The sequence below is a fragment of the Lagopus muta genome, chromosome 3 (genome assembly GCF_023343835.1).
Source record: "Lagopus muta isolate bLagMut1 chromosome 3, bLagMut1 primary, whole genome shotgun sequence".
Taxonomy (NCBI): domain Eukaryota; kingdom Metazoa; phylum Chordata; class Aves; order Galliformes; family Phasianidae; genus Lagopus; species Lagopus muta.
In genome coordinates this window covers 84,327,715-84,347,127 of record NC_064435.1, presented here as the reverse complement: position 1 = coordinate 84,347,127, position 19,413 = coordinate 84,327,715, and the positions used below count along the sequence as shown (strand labels likewise).

General features: G+C 41.3%; 1 protein-coding gene across 6 annotated transcripts in view; it reads right to left on the bottom strand.

Annotated features, from left to right (window-relative positions):
* Window positions 1-19,413, bottom strand: part of HIVEP1 (HIVEP zinc finger 1) — a 116,452-nt gene that overhangs the window by 60,081 nt on the left and 36,958 nt on the right. The window lies entirely within an intron of this gene.

Below are 19,413 nucleotides of genomic sequence, written 5' to 3'. Positions count from 1 at the left end.
TTAAATCCTGCGAAGTTGGCAAACAGCAGCAAAAAGACATTTTGCAAAGCCTATATGACATTCAAATTTAAATCTGCTTCTAATTAAAAACCATTCTTCTGTCCCCAAACGTTTCACTTCCCTCATTTAATGAGGAATGTTCAAGATTAAAAGGAAAGATCAGATGAAGCAAAAGCAGTCTCTGAATCTTCTCTTTAATTTTACAGTGTGGGAACCTGACATCTTCTGGCACTTGCTTTGGTTTCTCCTTTCCACCTTGGGGGCTTGGAGAGTCAAAGCCCGGGGGTTAGAAACACTGGTATGAGCCTGACAGCTGCTAGCAAGGCTGATCCCAGCCCACCATACATGCAAGGTGAAACAGATTACATCTCTGTCTGTCAGTCAGCAATAGGTTTGAAGGTTCCTCATGCAGCTGTAAGGTAGGGGAAATGGAAAAATCTCCCTAAAAATTAGGAAATGCGAATTTAACACTCTCAGTAACTAGCATGCAGATGCAGGAGCAGTTATCTTTTTCTTTTTTTTTTTTAAATACATTTCAAATGAGATTTAAAACATGTTCTTCTAGTTGTGATCATAACTTTGACTGATGACCTATTTGATCAGTTTTTCAGGAAAACCTTATGCATTTTCATTCTAATGTCAACTTTAACTGCTCATCATGCTCCCTGCCGTATATAATTATTTGCATCTAAAAATGAAAAACCGATGACAGATACTTTACGTAACTCCCTTAAAAATAGAATATAAAAATCCCTATTTTTCATTTTACAACAAAAAAAAGCTTGCTTGCATACTTGAAGACGCAATCTGTACTCTAGAGATTAGACTAGTATCAGTAATGTATGGTTATACTGCATATACAATAAAACAGTCAATGCAGAGGTTGTACATAAATTATGTATATAACAGCTCTATCCTTGCCATCACATACATATTACTTAAGCACAGCAATGACTCCTGATGAGACTGACATGGTGTATGTGCATAAATTACGTATACACTTTGCATATGAACCCAAGCTCAGTCTCTCTCATAGATACATGACCATGGAACGATCAGCTGCTTTGGATACAACTGCTATTTGTTTTTTTATCATGTAGCATTCAGACTTATGAAAAGCTGAGCATACGAGGGTTGCAGGGAAGGATTTTTGGATGCCTCCTTCCAGGGCCAGGGGAGGAATGCAGTGCACAGTGAGGCACCTGTGGGCAGAGGCTGGGTAACCATCTAGCACAAGAACTGACATGCAGGTGAGGCTCTTCTTCAGAATGAGCTCCTGCTCGGCATCTTTCCACAGGCATCTCTTCACCTCTGGAAGCAGCTATGCTTCTGAAGGCCAGTCCTTGCTCCTGCGTTTACTCCCAAGAGAGACATGAGCCTGACACAAAAGATAATTCATTTACACATTGTTTCAAACAAAGCAGGAACACAGGTACTGATTGCATTTACATTTGCATAGCTTCTAATCAGCCATCTAGTAAAGTAATTACAGCATTGCTATGCTGATGTTTAGAGCATTGTCAGCCAGGTTCTACCGGTGTGATTGCTATCACTGCATTTTGCTTAATAATTATTTAAGAGCCTCTTAAAACATTCACTACTCCAGGCTTCATTCTGGCTTTATGATATTTTCTATACTTACCCCAGTATCGAGTTAAAAGTCAAACATCTAAAGTTGCCCTTAGCTCACTGCCTTCTAGTCTAGGCCGCTGCCACGAGCACCTGCACACCTCCTGTGCTGTCCCAGGGTCCCCTCTCCTTCCACTGCTCTATTTGCTGTCTTTTGATCTTATGCCCCAAAACTGGAAATAAATGTGTTTTTCATTCATTTATTTAACGACTGACACAGAAATCAAATAACAATACATGAAGTCCAAAAGATTAATTTCTATAATACTGTCTCAAACACTGACTCTATGCCAAGGAGCCAAAGCAGCCACTCCCCAGTCAAACACGGAACAACTTCCATTAATCTTTCTGGTACTCCAAAAGCACTTGTACTTGACTTCAAGTCTGCTGCAGGAAGGCTCACCAAACCCAGCAAGTACCAGAACTGGATCTGCAAGCAGAGCAACATCAAGAGCCTGCGTTTCATCACCTGAGACAACAGGTTGGAGACTTTCTTCAAGTTCTCTGATGAGTCAAACTGCTCTTTAATTTCTCCTTCTATTTCTGGAGTTCCTCAAGCGCAAGGAGTTTATGAGGCAGAAACCATGCAAGCAGATAAACTCAGCATTCAGGAACCTAAAGCACCAGCAATACTATTGAAAACATCTTAATTTTCTTAAGATTGGCACATTTGAGCAGTGATCTCTTTACTGAGATCCCAAAATTTTGACTGATATAAACGGTTGAAATAATTAAATCTCAGTAGGATGTTAGATACTGAAGTTGTTCTAATGATCAGATACTAAGTAAATAAGTGGTATTACTAGCTATGAAAATGACCAAAACACAATTTTGATGAGACTCAAAAAGTAAATAATAAGTACAAAGAAGTCCTCTACAATTAAAGCCCAAAGTCCAGTCCAGTATCTTGCTTCCAGTAGCTGCCAAGAGCTGGAGTCAAGGGAAAAAACAGCTGAGCAAGTGTAAGTCTTGGAATCAGTAAGGCTGGAAAAGACCCCGCGATCATTCAGTCCAACCATCCACCCAGCAACGACATTTCTCCACTAAACCATGCCCCTTACTACAGCATCTAAACATTTCTGAACATCTCCAGGGACTGTGACTCCACCACCTTCCTGGGCAGCCTGTTCCATTGCCTGATCACTCTTTCGGAGAAGATTGCCTGACATCCAACCTAAACCTCCCCTGGTGCAACTTGAGGCCATTTCCCCTCATCTTGCTGCTGTTATCCAAGAGAAGAGGCAGGCCCCCACCTCACCACAACCTCCCTTCAGGTGGCTGCAAAGAGCCATATGGCCTCTCCTGAGCCTCCTCTTCTCCAGAGTAAGCAATCCCTCTTCCCTCAGCAGCTGCTAAGACTTGCACTCCAGATGCCTCACAGCAATGAACATCTTCTAAACAACAGTCCTGGACTATAGAAATGTAGCTGTGCTGCAAGCCCCAGAAGCTGTATTTGCATACAACAGGTAATTCTTATGTTAATTTTCCCCACTTGCTCTTGGCGAGGAGCTCCACAGCTAGGTTCCTGCCACACAGGACTGCCTTTCTGGGTTGGCCTCATCCTGCCACCTCCCACTCCAGAACACCTTCACCTCCAGTGCCTTCGCACAGCTCTGCCATGGCCTGAACCTCCTACCCTTCTTCTGCCCATCATCTCTTCTCCAGACTACAGAGCTGCATCTACTTCATCATCCCTTACGCAAAGGCCGTTCAGTAGCCTTTTGTGTGACCGACAGCTTCTGCAGTACTATTTTATGCTCTTTGTAGGTGCAAATGAGCAAGGAGAAGAGAATTAGGAGAAGGATGTCAGAATCAATCCCACTATTCAAGATGAAGGCGCATCACAGATGCATACTGTGACAGATACGTTTTTCCTCTATTTTTCCTCTACAGTTGCCATAAACATTGCTAATGTTTTATTTGCTTTTTGACAGCTACTGAGTATACAGTTGACATCTCCACACAAATATATGACCTAGGGATCTCATGCCTGATTGTTAACTAGCAATTCAATTCATATGAAAAGTTGGAATATTTTTTTTCCCCATGGACATCACTTTGCATTTATCTGCACTGAATTTCATTTGTCATTTTATAACACGGTTGCACAGCAACCTAATTGCATTTTGAAATCCTCTGCATTTCATTTTGCATCTTCATCTTTACTACCATGGCTAAGTGCATCAAATCAGCAACACTGTCACCTCACTAATGCTGCTCTGCCCCGAATCACTCGGAAGAACTGAAATTGACAGATGCACATTTTTATTAACTGCAAAATGACAGGCAGTGTTTGCCTGCTAAGGAACAGGTATTAACTGCAAAATGTGTAAATATCAGCCACGTGATACATTTTTCTTTTAGGGGTATGAGCACAGGGAGAGCTCACTCAATACTCCATCTGCTTTCAAAATCATGCTCCATCAAGAGAAAAGTGGCCAGTAGGTTGAGGGAGGTGATTCAACCCCTCCACTCTGCGCTGGTGAGACCTCACCTGAAGTACTGCATCCAGATGTGGAGTCCTCAGTATGGGAGGACCACCAAAATCATCCAGGGCATGGAACTCCCTTATGAGGACAGGCTGAGAGAGCTGGGGCTGTTCAGCCTGGAAAAGAGAAGGGTCTGCGGAAATCTCAGAGTGGCTTTTCAGTATCTAAAGTGAGGCTACAAAAAAGGGACTGACTCTCGAGCAGGATACGATAGGACAATTGGACATAAGAAAAAAACTTTTCACAGTAAAGGGTGGTGAGGCACTGGAACAGGTTGCCCAGAGAGGTGGTGGAAGCCCCATTTTTGAAGACATTCAAGGTCAAACTGAATAGGGCTCTGGGCAACCTAATGTAGATGTAGGTGTCCCCATTCATCGCAGGGGAGTTGGACTAGGTGACCGTTAGGTGTCTGCTCCAACTTAGTCCCCTCATCCCCAGTCACACACACAACATTCTTCTCACCAGCTCTTACTAGAATCACAGCATCTGCATTAATTGGCCTTATAACTGGGCCCACTCTAACACAGTCTGAGGTCTTTCCTAGAAGAATGTTCAGTTGTTTCTGCTCCACCCTTTTTTTCTTCCTGCCTGACCTCTATACCAATTGAAACACAACATGTCAATACTGGCTTCTCCAAAAAATACCTCATTTTTAAATTCTACGCTGTTCAGTAAGTCCACTTGGAACACTGCTACACAATCATATGCATCACATTTATCTTTAAATGATATTTCAATCCCTCTTTAGTAAACTATATTCTAAATGCAAATGTAAAGCTTTCCATTATTCAAACTAATGCATCTCATTTTTTGTTTGCTTCTTTTTCCAAGGATTTAACAGGTTACCTGCTGAAGTGTGCGAATAAACCATCGTATGACCCTCAGAATGGCATCAGTCAGTCTTACTGCTAAAGAAAACCAAAATCTCACACCCAAGGTCCTACACTAGATCTTTTTCTGTGGACTTTTCAAGTTTATCTTTATAAAGTAATCTCTTCTTTTCCTCATCTACCTTTTCTTTAATTAAATGTTATGGGTTGTCACTTTCTAGAAAAACAGAGAACAGATACTCGATTGACAGAAAGCAAAATACTTTGAAAAACTGTTGAGGCTACAGTGTGATGTAGGAGCAGGAGCACCTGAAACACAAACTTAAGCAGAGGCACAATGGAGTGATGTTCTTGTCAGCTGGGTGCTCCAGCCATGAACGTGGGATCAGCCATTCAAAGGGACTTGCAAACATCTCTGACGTAAGGAGACATTTGCTTCTCTGGGTGAACAGTTAAAATGCAGATGGGAATTTTGAGCATGAAAAAGTGATAGTCTGTTTGGGAATATTGTGAGCAGCCTGGGTGTAGGAACACAGACAACGAAGAGCCAGGGGCAATATGGAAGTCTGGGCATGGGAACTCCTGCAGACTTGTGGGAAGGATGTGAGGAGCCCACGGTGTCCTCCAGTGCTCTCTGGCAATGCATTTCTAGGGATAAAACGGCTCCTAGGGGAAAAGTACAACACAGGTAGGAGAAAGATGAGGGAATTAATTGGAGAAAATTAAAATCAGCAGGAAAGTCGTGGGCAGATTGGCTTAAATTGTGCAACTGTACCAGACACTTCCCAAACTGCTACTCTGAGAAGAAGGGGGCAATTTAGCAGACATGCAGACATGAAATCAGACATATCAGGGAGGAGTTCGCTGTGGCCTGATTCAAAGCAGAAAGGAATTAAGAAAGGATTAGATTGTACATTCACCAATACGCTCTCAGCAAACCAGGATGATCTGAAATTACAAGCAATGCTGCAGCATTTTGTTTCACTACCTTGTAGAGCTTTTAGGAATGAGTTCTAATGTTACAAAGCCACTAACCACCAATGAAAGCAGAAACTGCACTCTAGCCTTGCAGAGTGCCCAAAACAGATAGCAACAGGTCCTTCACCATGACCTGGAGGCGCCTTTGTGTGTGGGGCTTTAGAAGGCACTGTTGGTAATACATATATATATGTGTGTAAAAGAAAATCCTCTATATCCTCGATTCTAATCAGCACCAAATCTGAAGGGAAAAAAAAACCCAAAACTTCCAAAAAACAAAACCAACCAGAAACTGCTTCCTCTGCTTCTCTCCCCAAGAAAAAAAAAAGGAAGTAGGCTGAGGAATCTTCTCAGCATTCCTTCTTTGATGATCTCAAAGATATCCCTGAATAACAAACAAGCACTCAGGGAAAAACATCCTGGAACACTGACACTGCAAATTTAGTTCATTAATCTTTTTCTTTTTTTTTTTTTTAGTACAAAAAGCTACTCACTACAAGAAACTGGGTCTTACCTAGTAAAAGAGGAGGAAAAAAATGTAGTCATATGCAGTATTTGCATACATTATTAACACACTATTTCAAATAGAGATCTCTTTTGAAAAATAAAGCTACAATTCTACAAAAGTTCATGCGTTTTGTATCTCCTTCACCATTTTATAGATCACCCCATACAAAGAACACTTCCTGCTCCCATGGAACAACAAACTGCTATGATTTCTTACAAAACAAGAAAAACGTGAACTGAAACAAAAGCTTACTCCTTTCCCAAGCACGCTGCTGAAATTTTCTTTATCTGCTTGCAAGTTTGGAAAGGTAATTAACTCGCTGCTTCTCAGACGCCTACAAACCGATGGCACTCTGCAATCCGAACACCACCCCATGTGTTTTTGCCTTTCTTATTTAGAATTCACGCTCCGTTTTGCGTTGTCTGGTTGAAGATGAGGGGGCGGTGAGGAACGCGTGGCAGAAAGCCATAGCAAGCTGCCACACACCCAACTCCAAGTCGCATGGGGAAGAGAACAACTAAGCCTGCAGGGAGCTCGCTCCATGAGCCCCATGCCAAAGTGTGCGGCCAGGGATGCAAGCCCTCGAGAGCTTTGTCCTCCAGCAAGAAGATTTCACCCATGTAAACCCTGTGCCACAACAAAGTAGAAAGACTAGCACCCAACTTCATTAACTCATTTATGGTAAGAATTGTTGTTTTTGGAATGATGGCTTCTAAAAAATACGGTGAGTGGGAAGAGGAATTAGAATGCGTCGCTTGACTGAAATAATGAAAATTCAAAACCAGTATAATGGCCTGGAACTACTTTCTGTGTACGTTTTTAATATGCCTGTTCAGACATTTCCACGGTAGCACTAAAATTAATCCCTTAAGAAACAGCCTCAAACACATAATACTATTAAGCTTTTAAATAGCCTTCTTCCCATATATATCCCAATCTGTTAATTTCAGGTTTAAATTCAAGACATCTTACCTATTTTACAAAACTTTTCTTTTTCTTTTTTTTTTTTAAACAGCTCAGATAAAATAAACGTCTGCTCAAACATTTCACATTTCCAATCAGAGGAAGGGCGGTTGAAACAAAAATTTGGCAATGTAAATAGGAAGAAAAATAACATCCCAAACTTCACATACATGAAGAACAGAAGGGTGAGAGAGGGAGGCCAACCAGACAACACTGTGCTTTTTAATTTCTCCAAGAAGAATCACACCTGCCAATAAGCAACTGGCTCACCCAAGGTTCCCTGACCTGGAGCTGCTCATTTGACCAGAATAGCTCAGGCAACCCCTTCCCTCACCCGGTGGCAGGGCTGGACCCAATGCACCCCAGGGTATGGCTGTCCCCTTGGGCATGCTGTTTTAACCAAACCTAAGAAGCATGACACCTGGAGAAAGCGAAAAGGTGTTAGATGAGAGGAAAAAACAGTCCATAGTTGTCAGTTTGCCATTGTGGTGATGAAAGACAGAGATGCATCACTTTCCACTGATGCATGCAGCTGGCCCGGTGGGAGATCTCACTGGAGATGCCTTCTGGCCCTACTGTATGGGTGTTATTCTCCTGCATTTTCTCAACAAACCATTAATAATCACCTGCCAAGGACCAAGTCCTGTTTCCCTAATAATTAGTTGTCTCCAAATAATCTTCTCCCTAATACTTGTATCTTCCCCAAATTTGTTCCTGTAAGTCCACCACACGCTGCAGTAGGCCAGAAGCTTCTGCTGCCTCTAACATGATACGTGGAGGAGGACCTCGGTTCCTTTTTGTGTTTTCTTTAAACAGCAGGGCAAACACTGCTCTGTATTGAAACAGGTGAGGTGACTATTTTACTGGCAAGCAGTAGTTAATCTGAAGATACACTCTCATAATGGATGCCCTGATGATTTCACACCTTTGGCAGTTATTCTGTCCAACTTCTCAATTTCTGTAATTACAATTCATAATCACAAACTTAATCAAACTTAATTGCTTATTACATGACTCAAGACTAAGCAGTTTCATATGTAGACAGGTATTTCGCTTCTGACCTCACACTGTAGAATGAATTTTAAGCATCTAATACCTTTCCTCCAAAAATAACCAAATCAAACAATAACAGTACCCCCAAATCAGATCAGTTTATGGTTTGTTTAAATATTATTATTGTTAAATAGTTCTCAGCTGGGTTATCCCATTTAGTGGTTGCTTCCAACTAGACTAAACTGTTTTCTTCTTAACCTCCAGAATATTCATTATGAACTCAAGCCAGAATTCAGTAACAGAATCTGACCTTAATTGCTAATTACCAGCTGGATAAAATTTACACCTTCACACTCCTAAGCAGATAATTTTGAAGATTTTGGTGACTGCAATTTCATTAGCTTACATGTTATGGTAAACAACTGGATATTGTTACTCCAAACGTAGCACAAAAGCAGAGGCAAACCCAACTGCACTCATTAAAAAGCCTTTAAAAAGCAAGGCTGAAATACGGAAAAATAGATACAATTTTCAAATTATTAACAGAATATAGTTCTCAGTATGCAAATAACTTAAGTACCTAACTTAATCCACAATTTAAATACAGTCTATTACATGACACCACAGGAGTCACCTCCTTATAAGACAGCATGAGCAATGCAACCCAACCAGTACATCAGAAGCCTAAATTGTGAATTACAGAAAAATGCTTTTATCTGGAAGGTTGTCTTAAAATTATGCAAAGGGATTTAAAAAAAAAAAAAAAAAAAAAGATGAAAGCACTGAAATAGAGAAGGAAATGAAGACAACAAATCCCTGATCTGTTTCAACTACTCACATAATTAATTTATAACCTGTTGGTGTATGGCACTGAAAAACTGACCCACAGTTCTTGCCAACTCTCTGAAAACAGCCATTTAATGCACAAGCTTTTTTGTTGTTTTTACTTGTTTTTATTAATTTTGGGGGTGTATTAGGAAAAAAATGCTGGCAATAGTAACAATAATCCAACTACTGCAGTGCTGTGAGCAAGGACCATGTTCTATGCTGACTGCCTCATCTTGAAAGGAAAGTACCAGAAACAGAAGAAGTTCAAAGGGCAATAAAATTACTTAGGAGGTGGCTGAAGAGTCTGTATGAGAAAAGTCCAAAAGAGCACAGCAGTTTAATTTACAGAGAGGTGGAAAATATTTGACTTAATACAAGTATCTAAAATAATAAATGTCTTAGGGAAGGTCAAGCTGAGCACTACTGTAAAAAAAAAAAGACCAAATCGAAAACTCATAAATCTTATTTGTAATATCAAGATGTAAGCCTTAGCAGCTGAACTTCCCACAGGCTTTGTTTAACCAATTTATCTCAAATCTCATTTTCCTCCCTGCTATCAGGCAAATATTTATAACATATGTGCTTTAGATGTAGCTTTCCTACCACAAATGAATTCATTGATCAATTCTGTCCACTGACATTGAAAAGAAATCCTTTTGAGCACAACAAGGTATAGGCTCTTGGGTTTTTGTCACACAATACTGAAGGTACGTACAGGAGAATCTTGATGCTCCTATTAATAAAAACAGACCCTGGGAAAGGCAAACAGACAGTGTTCTTGACAGAGATCAAATGTGATTTTCAGAACACCAACCAGCTACTAATTGCATGGCGTGGAAAGCTAAAAAACAGCAACAGCAAAACAGAAAACAAAACACTCATGGTCCACAGCTGTTTCTTGCAAAGCTGCCCACTGAAACACTTGGCGTTCTCCCTCAGAAACACTCTGCTTGTCACTGTTACAACAGGGATAAATCAGCCCCGTTTTGCTTTGAAGAAACAAGGATAGAGTTAAAAATTATTCTGGCTGCCTTAGACACTGAAATCCTTTGTTTTGCTTCAGATGAAATAACATTACATGCGTGCAATACAGTTTAGACTTGCCACTATTCCAACAACAACTAAAGCTATTCTGAGAAGCTACCACCCAAAAAGAGGTCACTGCAGATTTACAGTAAGTTTGCTGTAGCAAAGTTAGGAGTATGCTCTCTCAATATTACCAAAAATGCTCAGCTGCATCTGCTTTGGAGTGGACCTGACTGCAAGCATCAAAATATAACTCATAGCCCACTGAGTCAAACAATAAATCCACCTATCAAAATAGCAATGCAGGCTTTCCTATTTTCAGCAGCAACTTTTCTGTCTCTAGTGGTGGGCTTATCAGAGATGTGCAATATTTTAGTCTGTATAAACCCATTCATGAGACTGAGCTGAGCCAGCTCCTGCAATCTTCCAGGAGCCCCATGGACAGCAGATGGCTTGGAGGGAAAGAAAACTTACATGCTGCCACTCAGCCCTGCCCGTGTAAGCAGCGCTCAAGGGACCACACCAGGCAAAACAAGAGTAACTGGCAAAGCAATATACTGAGATAATTTGGTACAATGGCACTTCCTAACACCACTATACAGTAAATGATAACGACCTATGTTAGCTTGTCCCCTGACTTATGAGTTATAGTTATCTGAACATCCTGGAGACTGTCCTGACTCAAACTAAAACTAAAAGCAAAACAAAGCTCAACAGCTTGCAAGCTAAACTGCCATCTCTCCCTTTGTATACGTGTAGGAATGCACACATTTTGCATGATGTTGAATTAACAGTAAGAAAATAGTTCTCACGGACCAGAAAGCTGCAAGTTTGTTTGTTTTAACCAAAAGCTGAATCTCTCACTCCATTTGCACAAATAAAGACACTGAAGTTGCTGACTTCTTACTGAGCAAGACCAGCTACCAAATGTAAATCAATTAAAGCAGTCAGAAATCTAGGTTTTTTTTAATTTCTTACAGATTGCCTTTGTCATTTTGTCATTGCTTTTGTCTGTGGAAACAGGTAATATGCATACAGCAGTTTTTATTAAGGCCACTTAAAAGCAGGGGAAGAGTATGCAATGTTCAGATAGCATTGCAATGGCGATTTGGAGGAACTGGAACGGAGGAATGCGAAGGGGAGCTGGTCTCACTGTTTCCCTCCATGCTGATCAGAGGGCTCTAGATGGCCTTTTGCTGGGTTTTCTTTGGCTTTTTTGTTGCATTTTTGTTTGTTTGTTTGTTTGCTTCCAAATCTTGCTATGTGTTTACAGTCCTAAAGTGACTGGATTTGTGAGAGGCACTACAATCAGACAGATCTAAGATAAAAATAAGACTCATTATCTACAAGGTTGTTCTCAAAAGTCAGCTAACACACTGGCATCATAAGAAAATAATTCATCAGTATATGTCTGACAAGCACAGTGCTTTTCTCTGAAAGGTCATTTTTCTAAATTAAGCAAAGTATTAAATATCTTTGCTGTTCCGCTGCACACCCCAAACTTAACTCATGAAGTGTTTTCACAGTCAAAGTAAATTACATCTGAAATAAACATAAGAAACACATGAAACAGTTCCATATTCATTTAAATCTGCCATATGTAGCACAAGCAACATAAGCAAACAGTCAGGCTCTGCTCATATGTTTCATAAACCACGATAACTGAAAATACTCGTACCTCTTAATGTAGCATAGCCTGGAAAATACATATACCTTTTTTGCCCCAAACCCTTCCTTCTTTTAAAACTCCTCTAAACCACACTGCTAAGAGTGTAATTTAGAGCTGGGTGTCACTGTCCTCTACTTAGAATTTGTGTGGGCTTTCCTTTCTGCCCTGGGAACCAATGCACAGTGCTGTCCCAAGCACTGCCCCTAAACCCGTCCTCGTCCTTCCCCTCTCCTCCTCAGGCAGCACCGGGAAGGCAGCCAGAGCTACTGCCCAAAATTCCATCTCCAAGTACCACCCTGCATCCGGAAGGACCTTACCTGGGTTCTGGCAGCAGGAGACTGAGCTGAGCTGCAGAAAATGCCCACCTCTCCCCTTCCGCGATGGAGAAGGAGACAGAGCCTCACAACTCCAGCAAGAAGGAGCAGCTCCCCAGGCTAAAAACCGGGACTCCTCCAAAACCAAGCAGAGATGCCAAAGACAACAGCTCTCTCTGACGAAATGCAACACGAGTGCTGGAACTTCCCCATTTTCCAACCTACCAGAGTTCTTTGGCAATGAGTGAGTTTTCTGCTGTGTCTTCCTGCCAGGCTAGGGTTACAGGAGTGTCTTCACTTATGTAACTTCATTTCTTGTGCACACAATTACCCAACACACCCAAAGCACTCCAAGGCACTTTTTTTTTATTATTTTTTAAATTTTTAAAAAATATGGTTTGATTCCAGATGGAACTTCTTTTCAAACCTAGGTCTGAAAGCAACGTTACAGGAGTGCTCTGAACATGGTGTAACCGAAACCCTCAGTACCCCCTCAAATGTGTAAATTAGCTTATTGGCAGTGCCTCGACACTCACAGGAACCTCCTCCATCTTCACCCATGCACCTTCTTCCTCCTACAGCAGGTCATCAAAGTTTCGATGGAACATTCTTCTGGAAGCCATATAAAACAGCAAGCTATGCCAGCAAGCCTCACCATCCCTCACCATCCAAAACAAAGGCCTCGTCTGCCATTTCACAGAGAGGAAAACCGCACCTTTCTGACCTATCCTATCTTAAATGAAAGCCTTTAACTCATTTTACAAGAGAAAGAAAGTGGCAAAGGGCAGGATACTAAAAAACCAATGGGACAGAGAGTTTGGGAGGCAGCAGCAGCCAAGACAACACAGAATATTCAGCTGTAGCAAGACGTAGAAAATTGCCTTACCACAGGGAACTACAGCTCCCCACAGCTTCCCTACAATACATTCTCCCTTCTGAACAGGTTTTCAGCTGAAGGCCATGCAAAAACTATGGAAACCCTCGATTTGGGTAGATGTCCAGGAAAAACACAACACACTTACTCTGTGAAGATACTTATCACATCCATCATCAACAGATGTATCACAGAATTGTAGGGGTTGGAAGGGACCTCTAGAGATCATCGAGACCAACCCCCATCTATGCCACGTAGCATCCAACCGATCTCTGATCACTTTTAAGTAGGAATGGGAGGTGGTGATCAGAGTATTTAAAAGTATGAAGGAACCCAAATCACCCCAATGCTGATGCACGATTATAATGGAACAGGTCTGGAGACCACAAATGGAAATTACTATTAGTAGCACAGCCTGCTAAGCATCAAGACCTTGTTTATCGAGCACAGCACCAGACAGTACAAAAGGGGGAGGGGGAACAAGTTAGCCCTTCTTCTCCCAAGAAGGTTAAATAAAATATGCTATCAAAAATAGTTACTATATTTCATAAGCATGCCATAATCCTGAAATCCACACCTGTGCTCAAGGTCCTACACACCACGACAAAATCATCGTGGCTGAGGTACCACTCATTCTTTCATCCAGAACACCATTTTTAGTCATCTTACCCAAAGGCAAACTTTATAAACATCTTTAAAAGTATTGTAAGGTTTCCTGACTTCATCTCTAAGGTTTCACAGCCAACAGGCCTGGCACAATAGGCACAGTACATCACTACATCACAGCCTGCTCCTTGCAGTACTCAGCTATTCCATGTTCTGCAGCAGAAGAACGACTTCATTTCCACAAATACTCAAGAACAGCCATCAGACTGTATGAGAGCTTACAGACCAGTAGAGGAGAAACTAAGAGGCTTCTAGATAGGCTAAACACAAGCACAAGTGATTGTTCAGGGATCAGTAGCAAAGCACATCCTGATATTTTAATTATGTCTACCTCTTTCCTTCTTTCTAGCCCTGTGGCATGCTGTCCATCACCAGCTACAGCCAGGGCTGCTGCAGGGTTCCTCCTGGCCTCTGAGACACCAGTGGGACCAGCAGGTTGAAGAGATATTGACAAATATTTATTTTGTCTTTGGCACTGCTTCAAGTGGGAGAAAAACATTCAGCTGTCTGAGGGAAATCAAACATTTTTATAGGAAGGAGAGTAAACATGAAATTGTCAGGATTTAAAAATGCAAGCTCCAAAAAGCTGTTCATGTTTTGATCTACGTGACCAAGAAATATACAATAAAAATGAATGTGCTGTGTTTCTCTTCAATGCTGAACTTAAGATCTACAGAAAAAAAAAAAAAAAAAGAAAAAAAAATTAAGTAACTCATTAGATTCTTGCTATACTACTGATGGCTGAAGACACAAAGTGAAACTGTAACTCTTTATTGCACCATTTAACAAGACTCAGGCAAAGCAAACACAAATTTTATTGGCAATATATTACTTCCTGTTCAGATTTGAGATGGCTGGCCACATTACATTTACAAAATTTTGCTTTATAAATATATCATGTCTGATTTACATTTTAGAAGTAAAACTTGAAACCAAACAGTCTAACAGTAAATCTTAATGCCAAAAAAACCCCAGAAGGCTGCAGTACAATGCACTAATAAACACATTTTGGGAATACCCTGTAGATGCCAATAAGAATTTCTGCACAGGAGCTTTAAGTATTGTGCCACGAATCCCGTGTAACAAGAAATAGATGAAGCACATCAAACCATACACTGTCCTTTAAGATTCTTTTGTAAGAACTTGTTTTCAAAAAGGTCAGATTGATATCTTAGTATCGCAGAGTAAAATGCATTATATGGCACATTATCCCCAGAATTATCCCCAAATCAAGGAACACACGTCCATAAAATGAATAGCAAAATAAATTGAAACACGTTATGGTACATGCACATCCTGCAACTGAGCATTAAGAACACAAGAGTCAATACTCATTTCAGGATTATGGTGTTTCAAAACCCTAAAATGAATTTAAATTTTACTGAGGGCACTGCTAGCACTGTAGAGTTGTAGCAGCTGGCCAATTTGCTATAGCTTAGGGAATGGCATAGGCTAGACTGAAGCCCTGCTTCCCCAGGAACACTGTAGGCTGTTATGCTGATAGGAAGCTGCTGTTTTGAGGAAATCTATAAAGAAACACTTTCTATCAGAAAATACATTACCAAAATCTAAACTGCTTGTGGGCTTCTGCAAGTCCTGCATTATGAAGCATTTTTCCAGAAAAGTTTTGCTGTTTCCCAGCTGAAGAAGAAAAAAAATGTGTCATCTAAAGCTTGCTTTCATTTGTTTGATTAACTTACGTGAAGAACAGCCAAGTGGAGTTCAAGAAGTGAGATTCAAGTCCAAATGTTTAAAGTTTATAACAGTTAAATACTCTGCATTGATACTTCCTTCCATCACAAATTGCAGAAGCACGGAATGTTGTTTTCTTTCAAATGTGAAAAGCAAAACCACAGAAGTTGTAAAGAATAACAAAAGCACATTTCTAAAAGAAATGTCACCAGTGGACTGTGAACTTAATTCCAATGTATTTTAAGTGCAGATATATAAATAGACTCCAAGCCTCCTACTCCAATCATCTGATACTCATAAGGAACAGTTTGGCACATACTTTGCAACTGTGGATTTAACACCTATTGTTCATTCAATTCGATTAACAGATACACTGATGTTCAGAGGATTCATTCTGAAAATACTTGGGTTTTAAGTGGTTTAATAGGGCTGTGTTTTGCTTTTTGCACAAACAGCACCGTACGCATTGCAAACCTACAAACTTGATGAAAGATGCTGAGCTTTTTCTTTGCTGTATATACACGTTCCATACACTTGTATGCAGGTAACTATGCTGCATGGAATAAATGAGGTGAAGCTGATGTCCCACCCCTAACTCACTTCTACACACTGCTCCTCCGCCAAGATGTTACGGAGAACCAAGAACAGCGATCCCATGGTTGGAACTGGGGCATCTACAAAGCAGAGGGAATCCTGAGTATCAGAAAATTGTTAACTGTGCTCCTTCACTGAAATTCAGGCCGTGCTCAGGCCAGCTGCAACCCTCTGAACAATTTTAGCAGAGTGAAGACTTCATCTCACAGTTTTATTAGGAAACCAAACTTCCTGGCACAGCTCCACAATATCCATCCATCTGTGGGAACTCCCTTGTTATTACTTCCATTCCCCTGTGGCAAGCGACTCTGTAAAGCAGCCAAATCTCACACAAAGGTTTGCTTCTTCACAGCTCCTCTGGAATCCCTAGGCATAGATGAAAGCAAGGACTTGGCTGCATTGGAAAGCATCCAGGAATGGAGCAATGAAAACAGGTAGCAATATGCCTACCAGCAGCACAGTGTTCCTTGTCAGATGAAGAACAGGGAAGAGGACGCTTGCTTTTGTGCAGTTCAGTGAGAGAAATGAAGAGAACATGCAGGATGAGGCTGGGGAGGTGCACGAGGGAATATTTATGGAGGGAAAATCCTAGTCTCAGAGTTAAGGAACTTGCCTTGGATCAGGCGGGTTCAGTGCTGGCGCCAACCCCAGCCTTCCCGTGCGTCTCGGCTCACAACAGCATTTCCATGCTGCCGTGATTTATTGTAATGATGAGTTATTGGATGTTTCTAAGGAACACATTTGCTGCAGAGATGAAGTCTCATAGAGATATTTAGACAGCTTATTGCCAAGAGCTCACATAAAACATTCTCTCAAGTTAACCCATTATACGCCCTCCTTAGCATCTTCTCATTTAGCGCATTTTAAAGGAAGCCTGAGTAGTTACTATTTCATCACATATGGCTGTTGTATCTAAAGTGGGGGCATGAACTCCTCCTGCCCTTAAAAACTCTGGCAGGGCTTGCTAAATAGTTGGGCCAAAGGCTTCCAAAGCAGCTGGTGACTGAAGGTAAGCAACCACAGTTCTCCTTAAACAGCTTGATTTTCAGCAAGGCGCGTTCTAAAAATCAGGCCCTATTAAATTGTTTTCAGTTGGACCCATGCAAAGTAAACTGTCAAAACCTCTTTTGCAAAAACACTTGGCTTCTGTGTGGGCCTCCTAAATACAGTGTAAGCTAATTACTGCATGCACAGCACAAAATTAGCATAGTTAGAAAACATTCTCTTCTTCTGACCTGCAGCAATTACTTCTACAGTCAAAACTCTTGAGTATCTTCAGAATCCTAGTGATGGGCTTTAACTAATTTTTCCAAGTTTTTACAACAGTAAAACACCAATTACAACAGCAATCATCCATCTCAACTTCAAGGAGCTCCTGATGGCTACACTCGTAACTTCCAGGCGTGGTTATAGTCTATTTCAATCTCTTTGAGAGTGATCTTTAAAGATAAAAGTTAATTATGAAGTAATAAAAAAGTGCCATTTTAACTCACAGTGGCAGTAAAGACTTCACACATAAAGGCATGTTCAACCAGAATCAAATCTTACTGTGCTCAACGTGAGCTAGTTTGTGATCCAGAGAGTCAAGATCTCAACAGCTTGGTACACCCATAAGGAGTCTCAACTAGACAGCTGGACCACACCAAAAGAAGTGGGTGCACTGCTTTAAAGCCCAACCTCCACCAGCCCTGTTAGCAGAATGATTCTGGCAGAGAGAAAGTCCAAAAGACTTCTTTCTGCTTCTCAGTCTCCCTGTAGTAACCCATTTCCACGATGAAAGCAAGTTTGTAGTTCATATTTGGTAAAACATGCCTCATCAACTTACCCATCAAACCTGATATTACAAAAAGATCTCCAAATACATTAATGGAAGATTTGAGCTTGGGTTTTCTTGTGGTTTCTCCCTTAAAATAAATCCCACTGTTGTACTGTAGGCGCCTTCTCAATGTCTTTTCACAATCTGAGCCAGGAACGGATGAGCTGATATTAATAGCTGACTCTCTACATCATACTGTGTCCTGTCATCTGTCATCTCCAGCACCATCAGCACGGCTGGGATTAATAATCAAATCATAATACATAACAGGCAAAGGAAAAAGAACTCTTCCTAATTTAAAATGTCATGAACTCCTGTATAATTATATTGACTGTACTAAACATCTGCTCTTTGTAAGTAATGCACAGACACTCGATTCGCTATGATAAGCACACCTATACCAAGACTAAGACCCTGACACTAGCTATGCGCCATGGCCAGGCTGTTCAGACATTTGCACATCTATTAGGGTGTGCTGAAGGCTCTTTGTCAATCCTGGGAGCTTCAGAGAGGCTCCAGGAGGAAAGCAGATGACAGGGCAGGTGTCACTTCCTCCACGGAGGAAGTACATGGTGAAACACTATACTGTCAAAAGTAGCTGCCAAAACAGCAGCGACTCATTCCTTCAGCTGTGCGTGCCCAGCCTATCCAAAATAATATCAAAGCTTCATCCATCTTCATTTGTTTTTAGTTTTTGCCAAGGTAACTGCGATTAACTTACTGAGTTTCAGCCTGAACTGCTCTGGGGTCAGGGGAGGTGAGGGAAAGAAAGGTTAATGCAAAAGCATATGTTTGCCTTACAAGCCTAAATAAATAGCTGCTGTGATATGGACTAAATGCTGTCTTTTAAAATGATGTGTTAAATCCCTGGAGCTGAAACAACTGAAACGCGAGTTACTTCTGAAAAGTAGTTGCCAATACTAATGAGCATCAGAGAAATGAAAAAGTTAATGAGTTAAACACAAAGCTGCTTTCTCATAGAGAAGCATCCTAAGGAGTATCTTCAGTATCCCAAAAGAACAGCTGTATGCTATTCTACAGTCAGCCAAAAGCATGTAAATGCCAGCCAGCATTGGTTCTGCAGGCTTCTTCAACAGGTAGCGGGCCTGTTTCACCCACCAGACCACATCAGCTAGCTGCTTCCTGCTTTGAAACTTCAGACAGCTCTGATGGGGAGCAATGCTCACTTCCCAGCACAGCCCTGGGGCTGAAGCACCCACCTTACTTGTCACAGCACTTCAGCTTCCAGCGCAGTTCTCTCGTTGCACGGCCCAGAGCCTGCTGAACTCTTGCATCATACCACAGCAATAAATGCAAGGCTGGGCTTCACCCTGCTGCTCGTGTGCTTATACCTTGGAGTGATGTTACTCGGCTGGATGCACTGGCAAGCTCTGACATCACTGTCAGATGCCCATGCACACACCTGTAACACACAGACAGCGCTCTGAAACAACAACACTGTTTCAAAATGTCTTTGTGCAACGCTCAAGCTTCCTGAAAATCGGTTTGTGGGGACTTTGCTTCACCCTCCTGCTTCAACTAGG